Below are 18,118 nucleotides of genomic sequence, written 5' to 3'. Positions count from 1 at the left end.
GTCAGACATGTCCCTTCTCTCTGCCTTCTTTTCCAGTTCTGACACCAGCCATCCCTCCCATGGCACTCTCTACTTCTCTGCTGGGTTCAATAAATCATTGCAGTGGCTACACAGACCTCACAGACAATACTCATGATTATGGATGAAGTTTATTTAGGGAAGTAAAAGGTAATAATTCACATTCAGGAATGCTGAGGATATAGTTCTTCCATCAGAACAGCCTTTTCCTAACTGTGCCACAGGTACGTCTCTCTCTGACCCCTTGGCTTCTGCCCTGCTCAGGCAAGTGTTACGAAGCTCTTTTAGCTCTGCCCTTAAGTGTCCAGAGGCACTCTACTCCACCAATAAGCCTTGGCCCAAAGACTTTCAGCTTTCTTTGTCCGTAGGCCAGGAAGCCCACTGCGCTGTCTCCTGTCAGTCTCTCCTGCCGCTGTTTCTCTGCCACTGACTCCTGTCATCCGCAGTGTAACAGCTCTCTCTCTCAGTCTCCTGGCTCCAAGAGCTTCTTAGCACAGGGATCCCAGGTCCAAAGGACACGTTCTGCACTTAGCTCTCCTTCCTTTGTGGTGGTGGGATTCTTCCTTTCCTGCCCTTGGGATGACTCATTTCAAGCTCAGCGGGTTGACGAAACTGCCCAGTTCCCTTGGTGGGCCACTATTACCTTATTTGCACAGTCCCACCCAATCAGATGTGTGGAAGTTACAAGACCCTGGCGAGAAAGGCCACACAAAAGCAATCCATTGCACCACAACATACACAGACCCTCCGCCTAGATTCAACAACTGTTAACACTGATATCTATATCAATCTCTATATCTACACATATCTCTATATCTACATCAACCTCTAGATCTACGTCAATCTCTACATCTACATCTATATACCTACACATATGTCTAGATCTATATCAACCTCTAGATCTACATCAATTTCTACATCTACATCTGTCTCTACATCTAACCTGTAGCTCTACATCTACCTCCAGATCTACATCTTTCTTTGTTTTAACAATTTGCAGATTTTATGACACTTCACTTCTAAATGTTTCAGTAGACATCTCCTGAGAAATTTCTTTATATAGATTACCTTTATCACAACTAAGAAAATCAATAATTCAATATTATCACCTAATATCTATTCTATTTTCCAAATTGTCTGAAGACGTCTTTTATGAATGTGTCTTTTTTAAATCAGAACCCAACCAAGGGTCACACATTGCATTTGGTTGCTGTGTCTGTTTAGGGGATTTTGTTTTTAGTCTAGAATAATCCTCTATCTTTTTTCTTTTCTCTCCGCTTCCTTTCTTTTGCTTGTTTGACATTGACTTTCTAAAGAAACTTGGCCACTGTCTTGTAGAATGTCCTGCAGCTAGATCTGTCTGACGTTTCCTCCTAGGTGTTGTCTGACATGTTCCTCTCTCTTCGGTTATTTCCTGGAAATAAATTGTTAGGTCAACATGCTTACCTGGGCTTGGGATCAGAGTTGTTGATGAGAATACTTCCCAGGTGATGCTGACTACCTCCTACTGAATCACACCAAGAAGTACACAATGCAAAAATAAAATAAAAAGAAGTACACAATGTCAGGTTGGCTCACCAGCAGTGCTGCTGACTTTGGTCACTTGTTAAGGTGGTGACAGCCAGGTTCTCCATGTAGAGGGACACTGTTCCATTTGTAAGTGTCACCTGTGGGGTGACACCTTGTGAGCATTCTGTTCCTTAGCAACTTTTCGCTCGTTGACTTTAGCCTTCATTGATGACCCTTGACTGAATTGAATGTCACATTGGGGCTTTCGAAGGTGATGAGTTTCCAAATTTGTCATTCCTTCTCCATTGCCTAGCTGGTGTTTTTCTGTAAATAGTTTGCTTTTATCTCCTTTTCTGATTTAAAAAAAAAACAAACAAATAGAAAATGACCATGAATCATATAACAAACACTCATATTGTCACCACCCAGAATTTTGTATTAAAATGTTGGTATATTCACCTTCAAATTTTTTCTCTTAAGAAACCAAACCAAAACCAATCCAGTTGCCACTGAGTTGATTCTGAATAATGGCGACCCATATGTATCAGGGTAGAACTGTGCTCCACAGGATTTTCAATGGCTATGACCTTTCAGAAGCAGATCACCAGGCCTTTCTTCCAAGGCACCTCTGTGATCAAACCAATTTTTCCATTAGTAGCTGTCTGTGTGACCTTTTGCACCACCTAGAGTTTCTTAAGAAAGAAGACATTAATTACAGTCAAAGTTCTGAAACCCGTCACCCCCACCCACCTCTTCCCCTCACCAAAGGGAACCACCATCATAAACATCCCATTTTTATACCCTTATAAGCATGTATTTTGCATGAGTTATTTTTAAATTTTTATATAAATGGCATTCTGTGTACATCATTATGCATCTCAACATTGTTGAGAGCAGCTCATATGAAAACATATATAGCTAATTCATTCAACTACCGTATTCCATTGTATAAGTACTATATTCCACATTGAACTTTCCATCCCTATTCTACATTTGTTTCAGATTCCTTGCCATTATAAACAATGCTACAAATGGACAGCCTCTTTGTGCAGAGGTATGAGAGTCTCTTTAGGGTGAATGTGCACAGACAGAATCTTGAGTTGGGGGGTCTGCACCTTACCAATGTCACCAGATATTGCCAAGCTGGCCGTGATAATTTACACTCCCAGTAGCAATGTGTAACTATCTCCATTTACTCATTCTTTTATCTACATTAGAGAGTGTCACGCTTTTAAATTTTTCCTAATCTAGGTGGGAAATGATGTCCTGTTGCTTTACTTTGCATTTCCCCATTACCAGTGAGGCCGTGCACGTAAGTTTATGGTTGCAGGAGGCAGAGGGGCTCTTCCGGTTCTCTGAAGGCTGCAGTCACTCATTGGGAACGAAAGGGTGTTATGAAGAGGGCAGGGTTCCTGAGCAGGAGAGGGCTCCCCAGGGGCAGCCAGAGACATCTGGGGAAGAGGAATGGCCCTGTGGGTCTGAGTTGCAGGTGATGACCGCCCTCTCCTTCAGAGATGTCTGGTGCCACTGAAGCCCACCTTAAGCCAGTAGAGATGCTACCTTGGTGGAAATCCATGGACTGCCAAAAGAATGAACAAATCTGTACAGCCAGAATGCTTCTTAGAAGAGAGGATGATGAGACTTCATCTCATATACTTTGGACATATTATCAGGAGGGACCAGTCCGTGGAGAAGGATACCATGCTTGGTAAAGTGGAGGGTCATTGAAAAAGAGGAAGACCCTCAGTAAGACGGATTGATACAGTGGCTACAACAATGGGCTCAAGCATAACAACAATCATGAGGATGGCGCAGGACTGGGCAGTGTTTCGTTCTGTTGTACATATTGAGTCAGAACTGACTTGACAGCACCTAACAACAACAACGACCATGGAGGGAAGGTAACTATTCTCGACGCATAATGTCCCTATGTTTGACCAATCATCATACTCAACACCTCATGCTAGTAAGCACTTTACTGATACCTCGTTTAATCCTCTCAGGAATTCATTTATCACTATTTCCATTTTACTGAAGAGGAAACTGAGGGTCAGAGAGGCACAGTGCTTTACCTAAGGTCATAGAGCTGGTAAATGAGCTGCCTCCAGTGCCCAAATCCTTCCTTCTGTACAGAATTGTCTCTTCTCTTACCCACCCAGTTGTTCCCGGACAGGATAAAAGATGGGTTTTTACTGAAAGAAGAAGACAGGTTCTGGTTTTCCTGTCCCCTTCTGGCTATTAGCAAGACAGTTGTTTCTTAGCCTCAAAGTGCAGCCTTGCAGATAGCTCCCAGCCTGCTGGCCCAGGGTTCTTAGTCAGGAGACAAACAATACCTCCTTCTCAGTGCAGCTCAGTTTTTAGGTTGGTTGTTACCAGAATAGGGTGGGGGATGGAACTAGGGACTCAATAACTGAGAAACATTTAGATCTTATGTCAGGAGGAGAAAGAATGTCTCTCTCTAGTGAAGTCCTAAAGTCCTCTGTTGTACATGTGGTTTTAGGCAGAGGCATTTCAGGCTTCAGAAGAGAGGTACCTTATAGGTGGATGAAACCTTGGGAATTTTGGTCCAGACTGCCCACTTTATAGATGTGAAAGCTGAGGCATTGAAAGGAGAGGGAGCTTAACTTCTAGGCTCTAGGCTCTTTGAGCCTATGTTTCACTCGGACAGTGCCTTTTTCTCATAGCTAGCAAAGTAGCCAGCACACAGCATACATTCCACAAATATTTGTCCAATGAACAAATGAATGAATGAGAAATTTGGACATTAAAAAAACAACCCAAATTTAAAAAAAAACAAAACAAGCTTTTGGTTCCTCAGATTTTGCTGTATGAAGATGACCAGTATGGGGAAGGAGAATCAATGAACTGGGTCTTCCACGAGGAAGGTCTCTCAGAGTAAGGTTGTTGGTGACTCAGCAAGCAGAGACAGCACAGACGTCTTGTTGGAGAAGTGCACGCTAAACACAGAATCTGGACAAGGTTACCTGACCTCCTTTCTTACCACCTCATGCTCCCTCCGCTGAGGTCATCCTGCAGACATGCTGGGTACCTCCCCACCTCAGGGCTTCACCCCTGCTATTCCCACTGGCAGAAAAGACAGCTCACTGGCTTTTTGTGCAGCGGAGTCAGCTCCAACATCACCCCTCAGAGGGGCCTTCACAACCATGCTCTCCAGAGTCCCTTCCCCAACCATGCCCTACCGCTTCAATCAAGTTTATTTCTCTCTGAGCAGTTCTGCTTACAATGAACTGTTTTTTTCATGTGCTTACCATGGTTATCTGCATCCCCTACTAGAATGTCAGCGCTAGGAGCTAGGAGCTTCGTCTTTATACCACTGTGTCTCTGGCACCTGGAGCTGTGCCTGGCACACGAAAGGCACCCAATGGACCACTGTTGAATGAATGAATGAGAGAAAGAAGAGGCTGTTGAGCTGCCAGGTGTGGAGGTGAACAAAAGCCAACCTGAAAGTAACACTCCAGTCTCTATTCACTTACTGTGACAGGGCAGGCAGGAGGTAAAAGATAAAGGTGCTGGCTCCCCAGTGTTCCATTTCCCCTCAGAAAGGCACTGGGTGACGTCAGATGACAGGCAATGCAGCCGGGAACTTCTCACTGCCAAGTCACCCCGAAGAGAAGGATCCTGCCTTTTTATGGTTCCCAGGGGCTGAGGAAGGGGAGAGGGAAGAGCTAGGAGTGGAAATGTAGGGAGTCAGACTGGGGAGAAGCACCTCCAAACCAAACTAACTGCTGTCGAGTCAATTCCGACTCGTAGCAACCCTATAAGACAGAGTAGAACTGCCCCATAGAGTTTCCAAGGAGCGCCTGGTGGATTCAAACTGCTGACCTCTTGGTTAGCAGCCATAGCACTTAACCACTATGCCACCAGGGTTTCCAAGGCCCACCATAAAGAGGTCTCCAAATTGAGGCACCTGGTTGAGGAATGCAGATGTGCCCGTGAGCATGGCCAACTCACTGGGGCAGGGGCTGATTCCTTGACTGTATCTTCCTCCAGAGACTGAAGCCGGAAGTGGAGAAGCAGGTCATTTCTCCCTCTGTGAGGCCTGCCAGGCAAGCCTCGTAACTGCCCATGGCTGGCCTGAAAGATCACACACAGGATTGTGACCTGGAGCCAGATTTTTCAGGGGTTGGGGCTGGTTTCTGGGCCAAAGCCTGTGCGCCTCAGCTGGAAAAAGGGCTTGGGCCCCCATGGTGAAAGTGACAGTGTGTATGTGTGTGTTGGGCGGGCCTTAGGTTAATAATAAATGACTATGATTAGTTGAATACTGTGAGGAAGTATTCTTTCAGACAAACCCAGCTTTGGTCTTCTCTGTTCCTCCCCCTGCTAGCATCTTTAGGCCTCAGAGCAAACCACCCCCGCCCCCCCCAGCCAAGCCTAATTGTTTGTCTAAATAAGCAGCAGGGCTAAAGAGATACCTTTCTGGGTTGGCACCACGATGCCTGATGCTTCTCCCATGGTGATTAGGAGGAAAAATCTACGTTTCACTCCACATAGCGTCTCATATAAGCTCTGGGGTATAAAAATGGCTGGGCGAGGGGCCTTGGGATCCTTCAGTTAAAAAATTACTGTTCTGGAGGAGGCACATGTAGAAGACTGCTCCATCTCTACTGGGACAGCTTCCAGAAGCCGTGGGGCACTGGCTCCATGCAACTGTTCCCTCTGAGTCCCTTGGCTACAGCGCAGAGTGGAAGCACCCGTAGCAGAGCTTCCAGTCCCCAAACTAAGCCTACCTAGTCAAGGCGGGCTGGCATGAGGCTCTCACCTACAGTACAAAGTGGGGTTCGTGTAGAAGAGTTTTCCGTCTCAGCCTGGACAGTCTTTTCAAGGCAAGGGAGGACTGGTTCAAAAACGGATCCACATGTGTTCTGAGGTGCTGTCTGCTGCTTGTAAATAATAAAAGCTTCTCTCCATGTGCTGACACTCTGGGAGCGTCTGGTGTGTTCAGGCTCTGATCAGAATGATGTGATAGTCATGGAGAAATCAGGATTAGCGATTGGTTTCCTTTTTTTAGTGGCCCCTGTTTATTTAGAAATTTGGGATAACCTGTGAGTGTATCACAAATACGTACTGTGTGCTGCGCACAAACTTTATTTTAAATTACTCATTCTCAGAACAAAGCAGAAGCTGCCATGATCTCCTACTTGCAGATAAGGGGGTGAAGCCTTGGAGACTGAGCACTTTGCCTGTAGCCTAAGATGAGATGGAGACAGATTTGTCCCCATGAATCTCTGGCCCCATAGCCCATGCTGACCCAAAGCCTAGTGGATGCTGAAGAGCTGAGGCTGTTACAAGCTTTCATCAGGATCCAAATATGAGCCCAAGCTCCTGCTTGACTCTGTTGTTCTTCTGCCCAGCACTGACGTGTGCTGGGATAAAGGAGGATGATGTAATCAGGGTGCCTGGGGGGTAGCAGAGTGGGGCTACCTAGATGGGGCAGACAGGGCAGACTCGCTGCAGGAGGGCCTTTGAGAAGAAGCCAACCTTGCAAAGATCCAGGTGAAGGGCAATCCAGGAAGCTGGAAGGACCTTAGTTTAGCCCAGCAGAGGAGTAGAGTACAAGGCAAGTGGGGATGGAGCATGAGGAGCAAGGAGGAAATGTTTACTGAACGAACTAATGACTGAAATATCATTTTGGGCCCCCCCACTTTCTGGCCCAGTCATTGGCACAGAGAAGTCCCTCAAGAACTATCTGAATTAAACTGAATTGAATCAAGTCAATGTCCTGCTTGGCAAAAACAAAAATAACTTCTGGCATAACCTGTCTCATAGGAAAATTCCCTCCTGGGAGAATTCTGGGTGATTGCTCATCGCCAGGTGGTTGGCAAACCGAGAACAATATACGCAGATGCAATAAGACAGATTAGTAACGCTCAGGTTGCAGAAGCAGAATTTAAAAGTTTTGGGTAAAGGAGAAAAAACACTTGAGACTTTTTGTGTTGCAGAATTCCAGATTAATCCTTTGCTGGTATTAAAGACTGATCTGTTTCCCCCCCTTTTTCTTGGTACGTGGGAAGTAGGCTTTGGTGCAGGAGGTTAGATCAACACGGAGGCCTCTAAGCCACACAGCTGGGCTGGCCTGGTGGTTTCAGCTCTGCATCAAAGATGGCAAAGGAAAAAGGGGTCCTGCTTCTAGTGCCTGCCCTGAACTGTTGACTCAACATTTCCACTTGGATATAACAATAAATCCCCCGCCCTCTGCAAAAAAAACTCTACTGTCGAGTTCATTCCAACTCATAGCAACTCTATAGGGCAGAGTAAAACTACCCCATAGGATTTCCAAGACTGTAACCTTTTTCCCCCAGCACTTCTGCTTGGCCCCCTGAAATTCTAGAAATAACCCACAGAGTCAGAGATACAGTCAGAACTTTCTTGGGGCACAATAAGGCAATAAGGCCTAGGGAGCATTAGCGGGATGCCCTGAGAGAATCAGGCTTGTTTTGGTGACCATTGTGTTCCCAGCACCTAACATGAGGCCTGGTGCATACTAGGAACTCCATAAGCAGGCGTTGAATAAATGAACTTTCAGAATTCTGTGCAGCATTAGGACTTGGACCTTTCCATGGGCTCACCATGCTCCTGGGAAAAATCACCGAGTGCCTTCAGTTTGCCAGGCCCTGTGCAGGCCACGTGGGGCTGGGAAGGGGCTCTGCATAAACAGGGCGTCATCAGGGAGGGTATCCAGAGCTCTCTCCCACAAAGAAACAGACTGTGCATCCCACACAAAAGAGAAGGTCCAAGTGACCCAGTGGCAGCCCCCACAGACCCAGCAGGCTGTCCTACAGGTCATCCCGCACAGACTCCGCAGGCACAGCAGAGTTCAACTCAACTAAAAGAAAAGTCCCTCGCCCCTCGGGGGATATAATTCTAAGGCATTACAATAGTACTCCACTTCCAGGGTTTCCCCGTACGATTGCTGTTAGGTGCTGTGGAGTCGACTCCATCTCATGGTTTCCTTCTGTACAACAGAATGAAATGTTGCCTGTTCCTACGCCATCCTCACAATCATCAGCATGTTCGAGCCCATCCTCATAGGGTTAAGCCTGGTTAAGTAGTGAGCTCCCTGTCACTGCCCCTGAAATCTTCAGAAGAAAACAAGGACCTGCCCTCAGAGTCCACAGTCTGGTTGAGAGGACAAGTCATCACCATGCATAGAGTTGGTATAAAAAGAACAGGCTTACAAGGAACAGCACAAGATGAAAATACCCAGACTCAGTTCCTGGTTGGGCAAGCTCGCACTGGGCTAGTAGGTTAAGTCACTCTATTTGATTTTTCTGTATAACCGTACAGTATTGTGTTTCAAAGGCCTCCCCTTGATCCATTGTTCAAGGGCCTTCTTATACGAGAGGCCTTTGCTGGGTTTCAGTACAGATACCTGTACTGAGGTGGGACCAGCCCAGAAGGAAACTGCTGGGAAACCCCAGGAAAGCTAAAGAAAACTGGGCATGTTTCTGGAAACCACAGCTGGATCTCTGGCATCTCTGTCCCTCTGCTTCCCTTGGCCTGAGTTTAAGGCATGGAAAAATAATAATAACAACAGCACTGGGGGAAAGAGGACTCAATGCTTAGGGGACACTGAGCTTCTATTAAGGGTGATGGAAAAATTTGAGAACAGTTTAGGGTGATGGTCAAACAACACGATGAACATAAGTTAATGTCACTGAACTGTACATATGAAGAATGTGGAAATCGCAAATGTTCTGTTACATATATATTTACCATAATAAAACAATAATAATAACAACAGCACCCAAATTCACACCTGCAGCCTGTACCTCTTCTCTGGCCAGCAAACTTGGGTACCCAGTGGTCTACTCAGTATCTCCTTGGGATTCCTCATGGGCATCTCAGATTTAACATGGCCAAATGTGAGCTTCTAGCCCTTCCTCCACAAGCTCCCTACCCCCACTGTCCCTCTCAGTGACGGGCACCTGCTGGCTGCTCAGGCCCTAAACTCTGCAGTCACCTGCACTGCCCACTCTCTCTCTCTCTGTCTCTACCTCCCTCCAACTAATCCAGCAACAAATCCTGTGAACTTCAAAATATGCCCAGAATCTTCTGACCTCTTTCTCCACCTTCCTGCCTGACTTAAGCCACCCTCAGCTTTCCCCCCATTGCACCTGAAACCTAACTTGCCTCTCCATGTCCCCACTTGCCACCTTCTGGTGTAGTCTGCTCTCAGCACTGTAGCTGAAGGGATCCTGTGAAAACTGAGACAGTCCCTCCTTCCCCTGCTCAAACCCTGCCCATATTCTCACCTTGCTCCACTCCAGACAAAGCCAAGGTCCTCGCCAAGATCTACATACCTCCTTAACCTGGCTCCAACGCTGCTCAAACCCCCCTCCCACCATTCTCCCTCCATCACTTTTCTCCACCCATACTGGCTTCTTTGTTGTTCCTAAAACTGGCCAGGCAAGCTCCTACCTCAGGGCCTTTGCATCTGTTGATCTCTCTGCCCAGATGCTCTGCATCCAAGCATCTGAATTCATTCTCATGCCCTCTGCAGCTTTCTGCTCAAAAGTCACCTTCTTGGTGACTCTTCCTTGACCTCTCCATTTAATATTTCAATTCCTCCCGACCCCTGCTCCATGGTTCCCAGTCCCCAGTGAAGTGTCTATAGAGAGGGAGAGAGAGAAATTGATTTACATCAAGGAAATGACTCATGAGGTTGTAGAAGCTGGCAAGTCCCAAGTCCATGGGTCAGGTGTCAGGCTGGAGGCTTCTCCTGACTTATGTGGCTACAGGGGCTGACAAACCCAAGATCGGCAGGCTATACACAGGCTGCTGGTTCAAGTCCCAAGAACCAGAGGTCAGATGATGATGAGCCAGATGCAGGATCCAGAGCAAGAATCCTCGCCAAGGCTGATGTTTTTAGGAGAGGTGTGGGCAGCTCCAAGCCAATGCCCATAGCTGGATAAATATGGAAGCCTCATAGCTAGAAAACTCTATTTCTGTTTTTTTTTTTTTAATTAAAAATTTACTAAAAGATGACTTACATATATCCTAAGCATTCAGCTTCAAGAGCTTTCATAAACTGAACACAGCAGCCCCCAGATCAAGAAACAGAATGGGACCAGCCCCAGCAAGTGCCCTGCCCCAACCTCCCATCAACCACTACTCCAACTCCCCTCACCGCAGACTTGCCTGATGTTGTACTTTATGTACATGGAACAAGAACTGCCTCTGCTTTTTTAATGCACTTTTAATTTTGGAATAATTTTAGATTTACAGAAAAATTGAAAATCTACTAGAGAGTTTGAGTATCCCCTTCATTCAGCTCGCCCTAATATCAGCATTTTACGTAACCATGGTGCCTTGGTCAAAATGAAGAAAATGAGACTTTTTCTAGCTCAAAGTATGTGGAAGACTCCTCATTATCAGAAAGTGACCAGAAAAGTCATAGGCTGCCCATGTCTTCAGAGTCCCTAGGTGGTACACACAATTATTGCGCTCGTCTGCTAATCAAAAGATTGAAGATTTGAGTCCACGAAGAGGTGCCTTGGAAGAAAAGTCTAGCAACCTATTTCTGAAAAATCAGCCATTGAAAACACCATGGAGCACAGTTCTACTCTGACACACAAGGGGTCACCATGAGTTGGAATTGACAGCAACTGTTTTGTTTTGTCCACATCTTCATCCAGGGACAGAGGAAGGGGACACGATTAAAAGCAGACTGGTTCTACACCCCTATGATGGGCTTTCAGCATCCAGAAAGACATGGAAGTTTCCAGGCACCGTCAAGTATTTGCATCCCTTGCCTGAGTGTCCCCCCTCCTCCCTTGAAGCTGTGTCTCCATCCCTGTGACCCCATGACCACCGCATGTTGTCCCCTCCCCACTGGGTGTGTGCTGTGAAAAGATCAGGAGAAGCGACAAAGGGCCTCTGAAGAGTCAGCACTTACTTTATGCCAAGGATTCACTTCCTGTGACCTGTGTGACACTCCAGCCCAATTGTGTCATCAGGGTAGGAGCATAGATTACTTTCTTTTTTATTGAGGATGAACTGAAATATAGTATAGTAAGTGTACAGCTTAATGAATTTTTACAGGTGAATATGTCCAGGTAATCAGCAACCAGATGAAAATACACATTTCCAACCCCACAGAGGTTCAATCCCTGCCCCCCTCCCACAGGTGACAGTTATTCTGAACACCCTCTAGAGATTGGTTTGGACTGGTCCTGAACTTCGTATAAATGGGGCTAGACAGTAACTGTTCTTCTGAGTCCAGCTTCTTTCACTCAACATTACGTCAGTAAGTGCCATTCGTGTTGTTGTGTGTCACTTTTATTCACGCATCTTCAGTGCTGTGTCATATTCCATTCTGCAAATACACTATGGTTTCTTTATCCCTTCTCCTGGTGATGGATATGTGAGGAGTCCCTAGTTTGTGGACATTATAAATGGTGCTGCTATGAACGTCCTTTTGGTGGACATACTGACAACCCTGTGTGGAATATTTTCCCGGGAGTCATGGGAGGCATGCATTTAGCTTTAGTTAATATTGCCAAGTCCTTCAACCTTTTCCAAAAGCTTTGTACCAGTTGACCCTCCCACCAGCCATGGAAGAGGGTTCCAATAACAGCATGGGCTTCACTACCAGAAAGACCTCTCCAAGTCTCTGTTTCCTCATATGTAAAATGGGGATAGTGCTGGTCCTCACCTCAAAGGACAGTTGTGAGGATTAAGTGAGACGTGGCCCAGTAAGCTCTTTACCCAGCGCCTATTCCTATGAATGGCACGACTTTTCCCTTCCTCAGAATCAACTGGAAGGTGCCTCCATTGCCCTAATTTGGAGGCCCTTGGAAAGACATGAGATGCCAGATCTTACCTGTCCCAGGAAGATAAGCCCTGAATCTTTGCTTCCAGAAACAACTTGCATCTCTGAAACCAGGATGGGTCCAAATTCCCAGAAGTCCATGCTCCCCACCACACCTTGTAGGGCTTCCCCAGCAGAGGGGAAGGTGTTGTCTTGTGCCAGCATCACTCCAAGCCACCACCTTCCCATGTAACTTAGAGCCAACCAAGGCCCAGAGCAGAGCAGGGCCTGTCCCTTGTCCCTGAGCTCCATCAGCCTCCCTGCCATAGATGGCCCCCATCTCAGCGAGGCCCAATGCCCCAGGGCCAGGAGGGGCTCTCCCTCCACAACTGTGTCTCTGTCCATGCTGTTTGTCTGTTGTTAATGGGAATGTGTGACATCTTGTTTTGGACCACTTTGGGGACCAGGCACACACATTACCCACTTGTGTGTAACAGCTGCCACCCACCTCTGTGTAGTGACCATTGCCCACTTCTATAACAACCAATGCCCACTTCTGTATACCAGGCACCACCGACACCTGATTATCAACCATTACCCACCTGTATGAAACAACACCTGCCCACACCTGTCTAACAACCATCACCCACACCTGTATACCAACCATCACCTAGACCGGTATGCCAACCATTTCCCAGACCTGTCTAACAACCACCATCCATATCTGTGCAACAACCATCACCTATACCTGTATTCCAACCATCGCTCACACCTGTATGCCAACCATCCCCACACCTGTCTAACAACCACCATCCGTGTCTGTGCAACAACCATTACCCGTACCTGTATGCCAGCCATTGCCCACACCTGCCTAACAACCACTATCCATATCTGTACAACAACCATCACCAGCTTCTATGCGACAACCAGGGCCCCCACAAATCTAATAATCACGGTCCATATCTGTGTAACAACCATCACCCACGTCCCGATAGCCCTTCCTTGCCTGCAAACTCTTTTACACGCCTTCATTCAACACTTAAAAACTCCCTCCTCTCAGCTCCTCACACACAACCAGTCCTCTCCCACCTAAGATGCTGTCCCTTCGGCCTGATGCTTTCTCCTTCTTCATGCCTCAGCTCAAACATTCCCCCTTGGGAAGGTCTTCCCTGACCACCATAACCAGAGTGTCTCTGACTCTTTTGTTTCCCTTTCAGCCGTCGCTGGTGTCCCTCACGGCCCTCGGCACAACTTGCAGTCACTTTATGTGTTAGCCCACCTACTTTTGGCTGTCTGTCTCCTCGGGGGAGCCCCGGGACTCCACGGGGTTGGGACTCTTCCACCTCACTGACATATCCCAGGTTCTAGAAGGATGGAAGAGGTCCAGAAATACTTGTTAACCCACTGTATGCATTTTACAAGGAAAAAAACATGTGGAGATGAGAAAAGACTTGCTCCAGATAGAGTCACTGTCACTGTTATTGTCGTAGCTGCCGTTTCATGAATGTTTGCTGTGCACTAGGTGTGAGCCAGATATGCATTGCCTGGAACCCTGCGGGGTGTTCACCATTCATTTGCAGACAGAGGATGGAAAGTTGGGGGTCCAGCCATGACACAGAGCCATGGTCACTAGTGGAGCCCAACTGGGACCTGGCTAGCCTGGCTTCCACCCTGCACACAGGGAAGATGGACTTGACCCATATTCCCCTCCACACCCTACCCTGTCCAGGTTGCCACAGATCCTTCAGGCGTCCCCTGCAAAATGATCCTGGAGCAGCCACTCCTCAGCATCCCTGCCCCACCCTCAACTGCCTCCTTCCTCCTTCCACCCATTTCTTGGTGTGAGCTCCCAGCAGTCTGAGTCACTGCACAGCCCTCATCTACCCAGGAACCCCGCCACACAGATCTGAGCTGGCTCCTCACAATGGCCTCACACATAGAACCCTCAGAGCTGTGCCTTCCCTCTGCTCAATCACTCCAGCTATGTGCCCCCTGGGCCTCTGGCCTCAATCACGTTCCTTTATCCTCAGGGCCTTTGTACCTGCTGTTCCTTCTGCCTGGGAAGTTCTTCCCCCAGTTATCTTCTTGGCTCGCCCCATTTTTTTTTTCATGCACATCTTTGCTCACATCTCATCTCTTCATTGAGGACAACCTAGACCACGTCTAGATCAGCACCTGGGAAATAATAAGTGCAGAAGTGGAAGGGAGGGAGGAGGAAAGGAATCAGTGGAATCAGGTTACAACGAATACCAAAGAACAACTCAAACCAAAAACCTATTGCCATCAAGTCAATACCAACTCATACTGACCCCACAGGATAGAGCAGAACTGCCCCATAGAGTTATCAAGGAGAGGTTGGTGGATTCGAACTGCGAACATTTTGTTTAGCAGCTGGACTCTTAACCACTGAGCCACCAGAGCTCTCAAAGAGCAATCCAGAGGTGGAAAAAGACCTGAAAAGGCCAAAAGAAGGGGGTTGGGGGAAGGCTCTGATGACGGCTCTGAGGCCCTGTGTGAGTGTGGGTGTGTGAGTCTCACCACTGGCTTCTGGGCAGCCCCTTCTCTGCCCCTCTCAGCTGCTCTTTCTCTCCACCTCTCAGCCTTGCCCTCCCCCAGGGGTTGCGGACAATACTCTGAGGCCCTGCCCCACTCCCAAGACCTGAGGGAGGTGTTCAGTGGTGCTCAAGACTCTTTTCATTTCTGTTCCACCCCCTGGGGAGCGACCTCACCCTGGCATGAGTCCAGGCAATAGGTCCTAGGCCTGTCAATGTCCCCACTTACTGCGTGATCTCAGACCAGGCGCTTAACCATTCTGGGCCTCAGTTTCCCCTTCCTCAGAAATCAGGGGCCTGGATATCTGAGGTGCCATAAATACAGTGTGCACAGTGCTCACTTACCCCTGAGGAAATGACTAGGCCGGACTTGCCCTGACCTTCTAAGATGGGCTTCACTCTTAGACCAGAACAGCTGCACCCCAGACCAAGGGTGAGGTCACCTGGCTGCCCCCCTTCCCCATACTCTTTCCGCTCAGGAGGGACTGGGGTTTCACACGGAGCAACGAGGCCCATAAATAGCAGCTGGCCACTCATAGGCCAGCCCCCCTCCAGGCCCCAAAAAGGAAGTGAGAGAAAGGAGGGCAGTTTTGTTCTGCTGCAGAAGGAAGACTGTTTCTGCAGTGTTCCCATCAGGCACTCCCCAGGGCCCGCACAGACTGGCTGTCTGTATCTCTTTCAGATTTGCCTCCCACCACGTGGTCCTCTCTTGGGGCTACTATAAGGTGGGGAGCTGGGGCCCAGGAGCCTGTCTACGGAAAATAGCACCTATGGCAATTAGTTTTAAATTGCTGAATGATCTCTCACAGCTGGTGATGGAAGCTGCAACGGCCAATAGAAACTGCTCATTAGCGCCCCTCCTCAAGCAGCACCCAGGGCATGCACCCCACCTGCCAAACCTTACTTAGGCCTCTGCTGGGGTCAGACTGGGAGTGTTTGTAGGACATGCAAAATGATTACTGTGTTTTCAGAGGGATTACTCTGGTGAGACTTTAGAGCACATTACCATGAAAAGAAACCCCCTGGGGAGCCCTTGGGTAACTTAAGAGGAGCAGGTGACTCAGGGTAAATTCCCTTGGGAGGTGTACTCATTTTAATTAGAATAGACATTCCCAAACTACTTAGGTAAAACTAGATTTTCAGGTATCGCAGTGTCTGAGAATAGCCTGGTCCAGCAAGTTTCCCTCTAGGGGCTCTTGGGGGATCTTTTGTGCACAGATACTTACGGCAGCATCAGTTGAAATAGCAAAAACAGGAAAGGTGCTAGGAGTGTTGCCTCCCTGAACCCTGCCACACATTCCTACATTGTCCGTTTCTTCAGTTCTTGCCATTTTGAGGGATTTGTCCATTTCCTGCCCTGATTCTGCCAGATACATCCATAGGGAAACGGATGAATAAAATGTGATATACTCTTATAATGGAATGTTATACAGCAGATAAAGAGAATGAATCAACCTCTGCCTGTCTCAAACACACAATGGTAAGTGAAGACAGGCGGGTGTGGCTTCACTGATGTGCATTTTAAAAACACACCCCAAATAATAGTAGGTATAGTTCGCAAAAACCTATGCCTGTACAAAAAAAAAAAAAAATTTTTTTAATGGACTGAAAGCATGTAGCCCAGACTCCCAAAAGTGCTTACCTAAGTGGTGGAGAATGGAACTGGTGGAGTTGGTCAAAGGGACTGCATTAGCTTCCCAGGGCTGCTGTACAAAATGATGCAAAGTGTTATAAGATCTTATAAGAACAAAGTTCAGATGGCAGGAAGGGGCAGGAAAGATGGGCAAATGGAAACAGAGAGCTCAGGGAGGAAGTGGGCAGAGTGCTGTCACATTGAGGGGATTACAGCTGTCATGAAACAAAATGTGTATAAATTATTGAACGGGAAACTAACTCTGCAAACTTTCACCCCAAACCACAAAAAAAGTTAAAAAAAAAAAACTTTATAAGAACAGAAATTTAAGGCCTCACAATTCTGTGCTTCATTCCATGAAGCAAACATAACCCTAATACCCAAATCAGGCAAAGACACTACAAGAAAACTATAGGTCAATATTTCTTATGAATATACATGCAAAAATCCTCAACAAAATACTAGCAAACAGAATCCAACAGCATGTTAAAAGAGTCCTACACCATGACCAAGTGGGATTTATTCCAGGAATGCAACATTAGAAAAGCAATCAACATAATACACTACATCAGTAGAACACAGGAAAAGAACAACATGATCATCTCTGTGGATGCAGAAAAAAAGTATTTGGATAAAAATCCAACACCCTTTCTTGGTGAAAACCCTAAAGAAGACTGGAATAGAGGGGAAATTCCTCAATATGATTCAGGACATATATGAAAATCCAACAGTCATTATACTTAATGGAGAAGGACTGAGAGCTTTCTCCTTGAAATTGGGAACAAGGCTCAATATTGTATTAGGAGTCTTAGCCGTAATACTAAGACAAGAAAAAGAAATAAAAGCTATCCAGATTGGAAAAGAAGTAAAATTATCTCCACTGGCAGATGATATGATCCTATATATAGAAAACCCCAAAAAGTTCACACACACACACAAAACTTCTAGAGCTAATAGAGGAATTTAGCAAAGTTGCAAGGTACAAAGTCAATAAACAAAAATCGGTTGGAATTCTATACACCAGCAATGAGATATCTCAAAGGAAAATTAGGAAGCAATTCCATTTACAATAGCACCTAAGAGAATAAAATACCTAGGAATAAATCTAACCAGGGACGTGAAGAACTTATATAAAAATTGTAAAACACTGGCAGGTGGGCCAAGATGGCAGAATAGACAGATGCTTCCAGTAAGCCCTCTTACAACAAACACCTGAAAAAACAAGTGAAATGAGTATATTTATGACAAGCTAAAAAAAAACAAGCTAGGAGCCCTGAATATCAAAGGCAAGGTTAGAAAACAAACTGAGGGGCAGGGGGAGGAAAAGATGGTTCAGAAATGGAGAGGAATTACTGGACCTGAATCGCTGGGAGCCCTCAGGCACCATTTCTGCGAGCAGCTGCGGCGGGCTGGTACTAGCATTCAGCCGCAGTTTTCTCAGGGAGAAGCAGCCAGCTGCACAGCCTACTTACACCTCTGGAACCAGAGAAGAACATCTCTCTTGGCAAAAGCTATGTACTTGGGTATATTTTACCATGCCCCAGCCCCCAAGCTGACTTCACCAGCCGTTGATTTCTCTGGGCCTGAGATATGCCCTGTTGAGCACCTAAAGCCATCCTCTAGGCCTTGGAGGAG

General features: G+C 46.8%; 1 long non-coding RNA gene across 5 annotated transcripts; it reads right to left on the bottom strand.

The window, feature by feature from the left end:
* Positions 1–109: 109 nt before the first annotated feature.
* LOC111748017 (uncharacterized) lies at positions 110–18,076 on the bottom strand. Of its 5 annotated transcripts, none has more exons than XR_010321056.1 (9): positions 17,842–18,076; positions 16,493–16,553; positions 6,308–14,473; positions 5,456–5,622; positions 5,022–5,213; positions 4,797–4,917; positions 1,987–2,219; positions 1,465–1,880; positions 110–709 (listed from the first exon to the last, which is right to left on the bottom strand). It is a non-coding gene; the product is annotated as an uncharacterized LOC111748017 (long non-coding RNA). The 5 variants fall into 5 exon arrangements; XR_010321054.1 differs by having other exon boundaries at positions 110–1,880; positions 6,308–13,662; positions 14,340–14,473; XR_010321053.1 differs by having other exon boundaries at positions 110–1,880.
* Positions 18,077–18,118: the final 42 nt, after the last annotated feature.

Source organism: Loxodonta africana, chromosome 2, assembly GCF_030014295.1.
Source record: "Loxodonta africana isolate mLoxAfr1 chromosome 2, mLoxAfr1.hap2, whole genome shotgun sequence".
Taxonomy (NCBI): Eukaryota; Metazoa; Chordata; class Mammalia; order Proboscidea; family Elephantidae; genus Loxodonta; species Loxodonta africana.
This window is presented reverse-complemented; position numbering and strand designations above follow the sequence as displayed.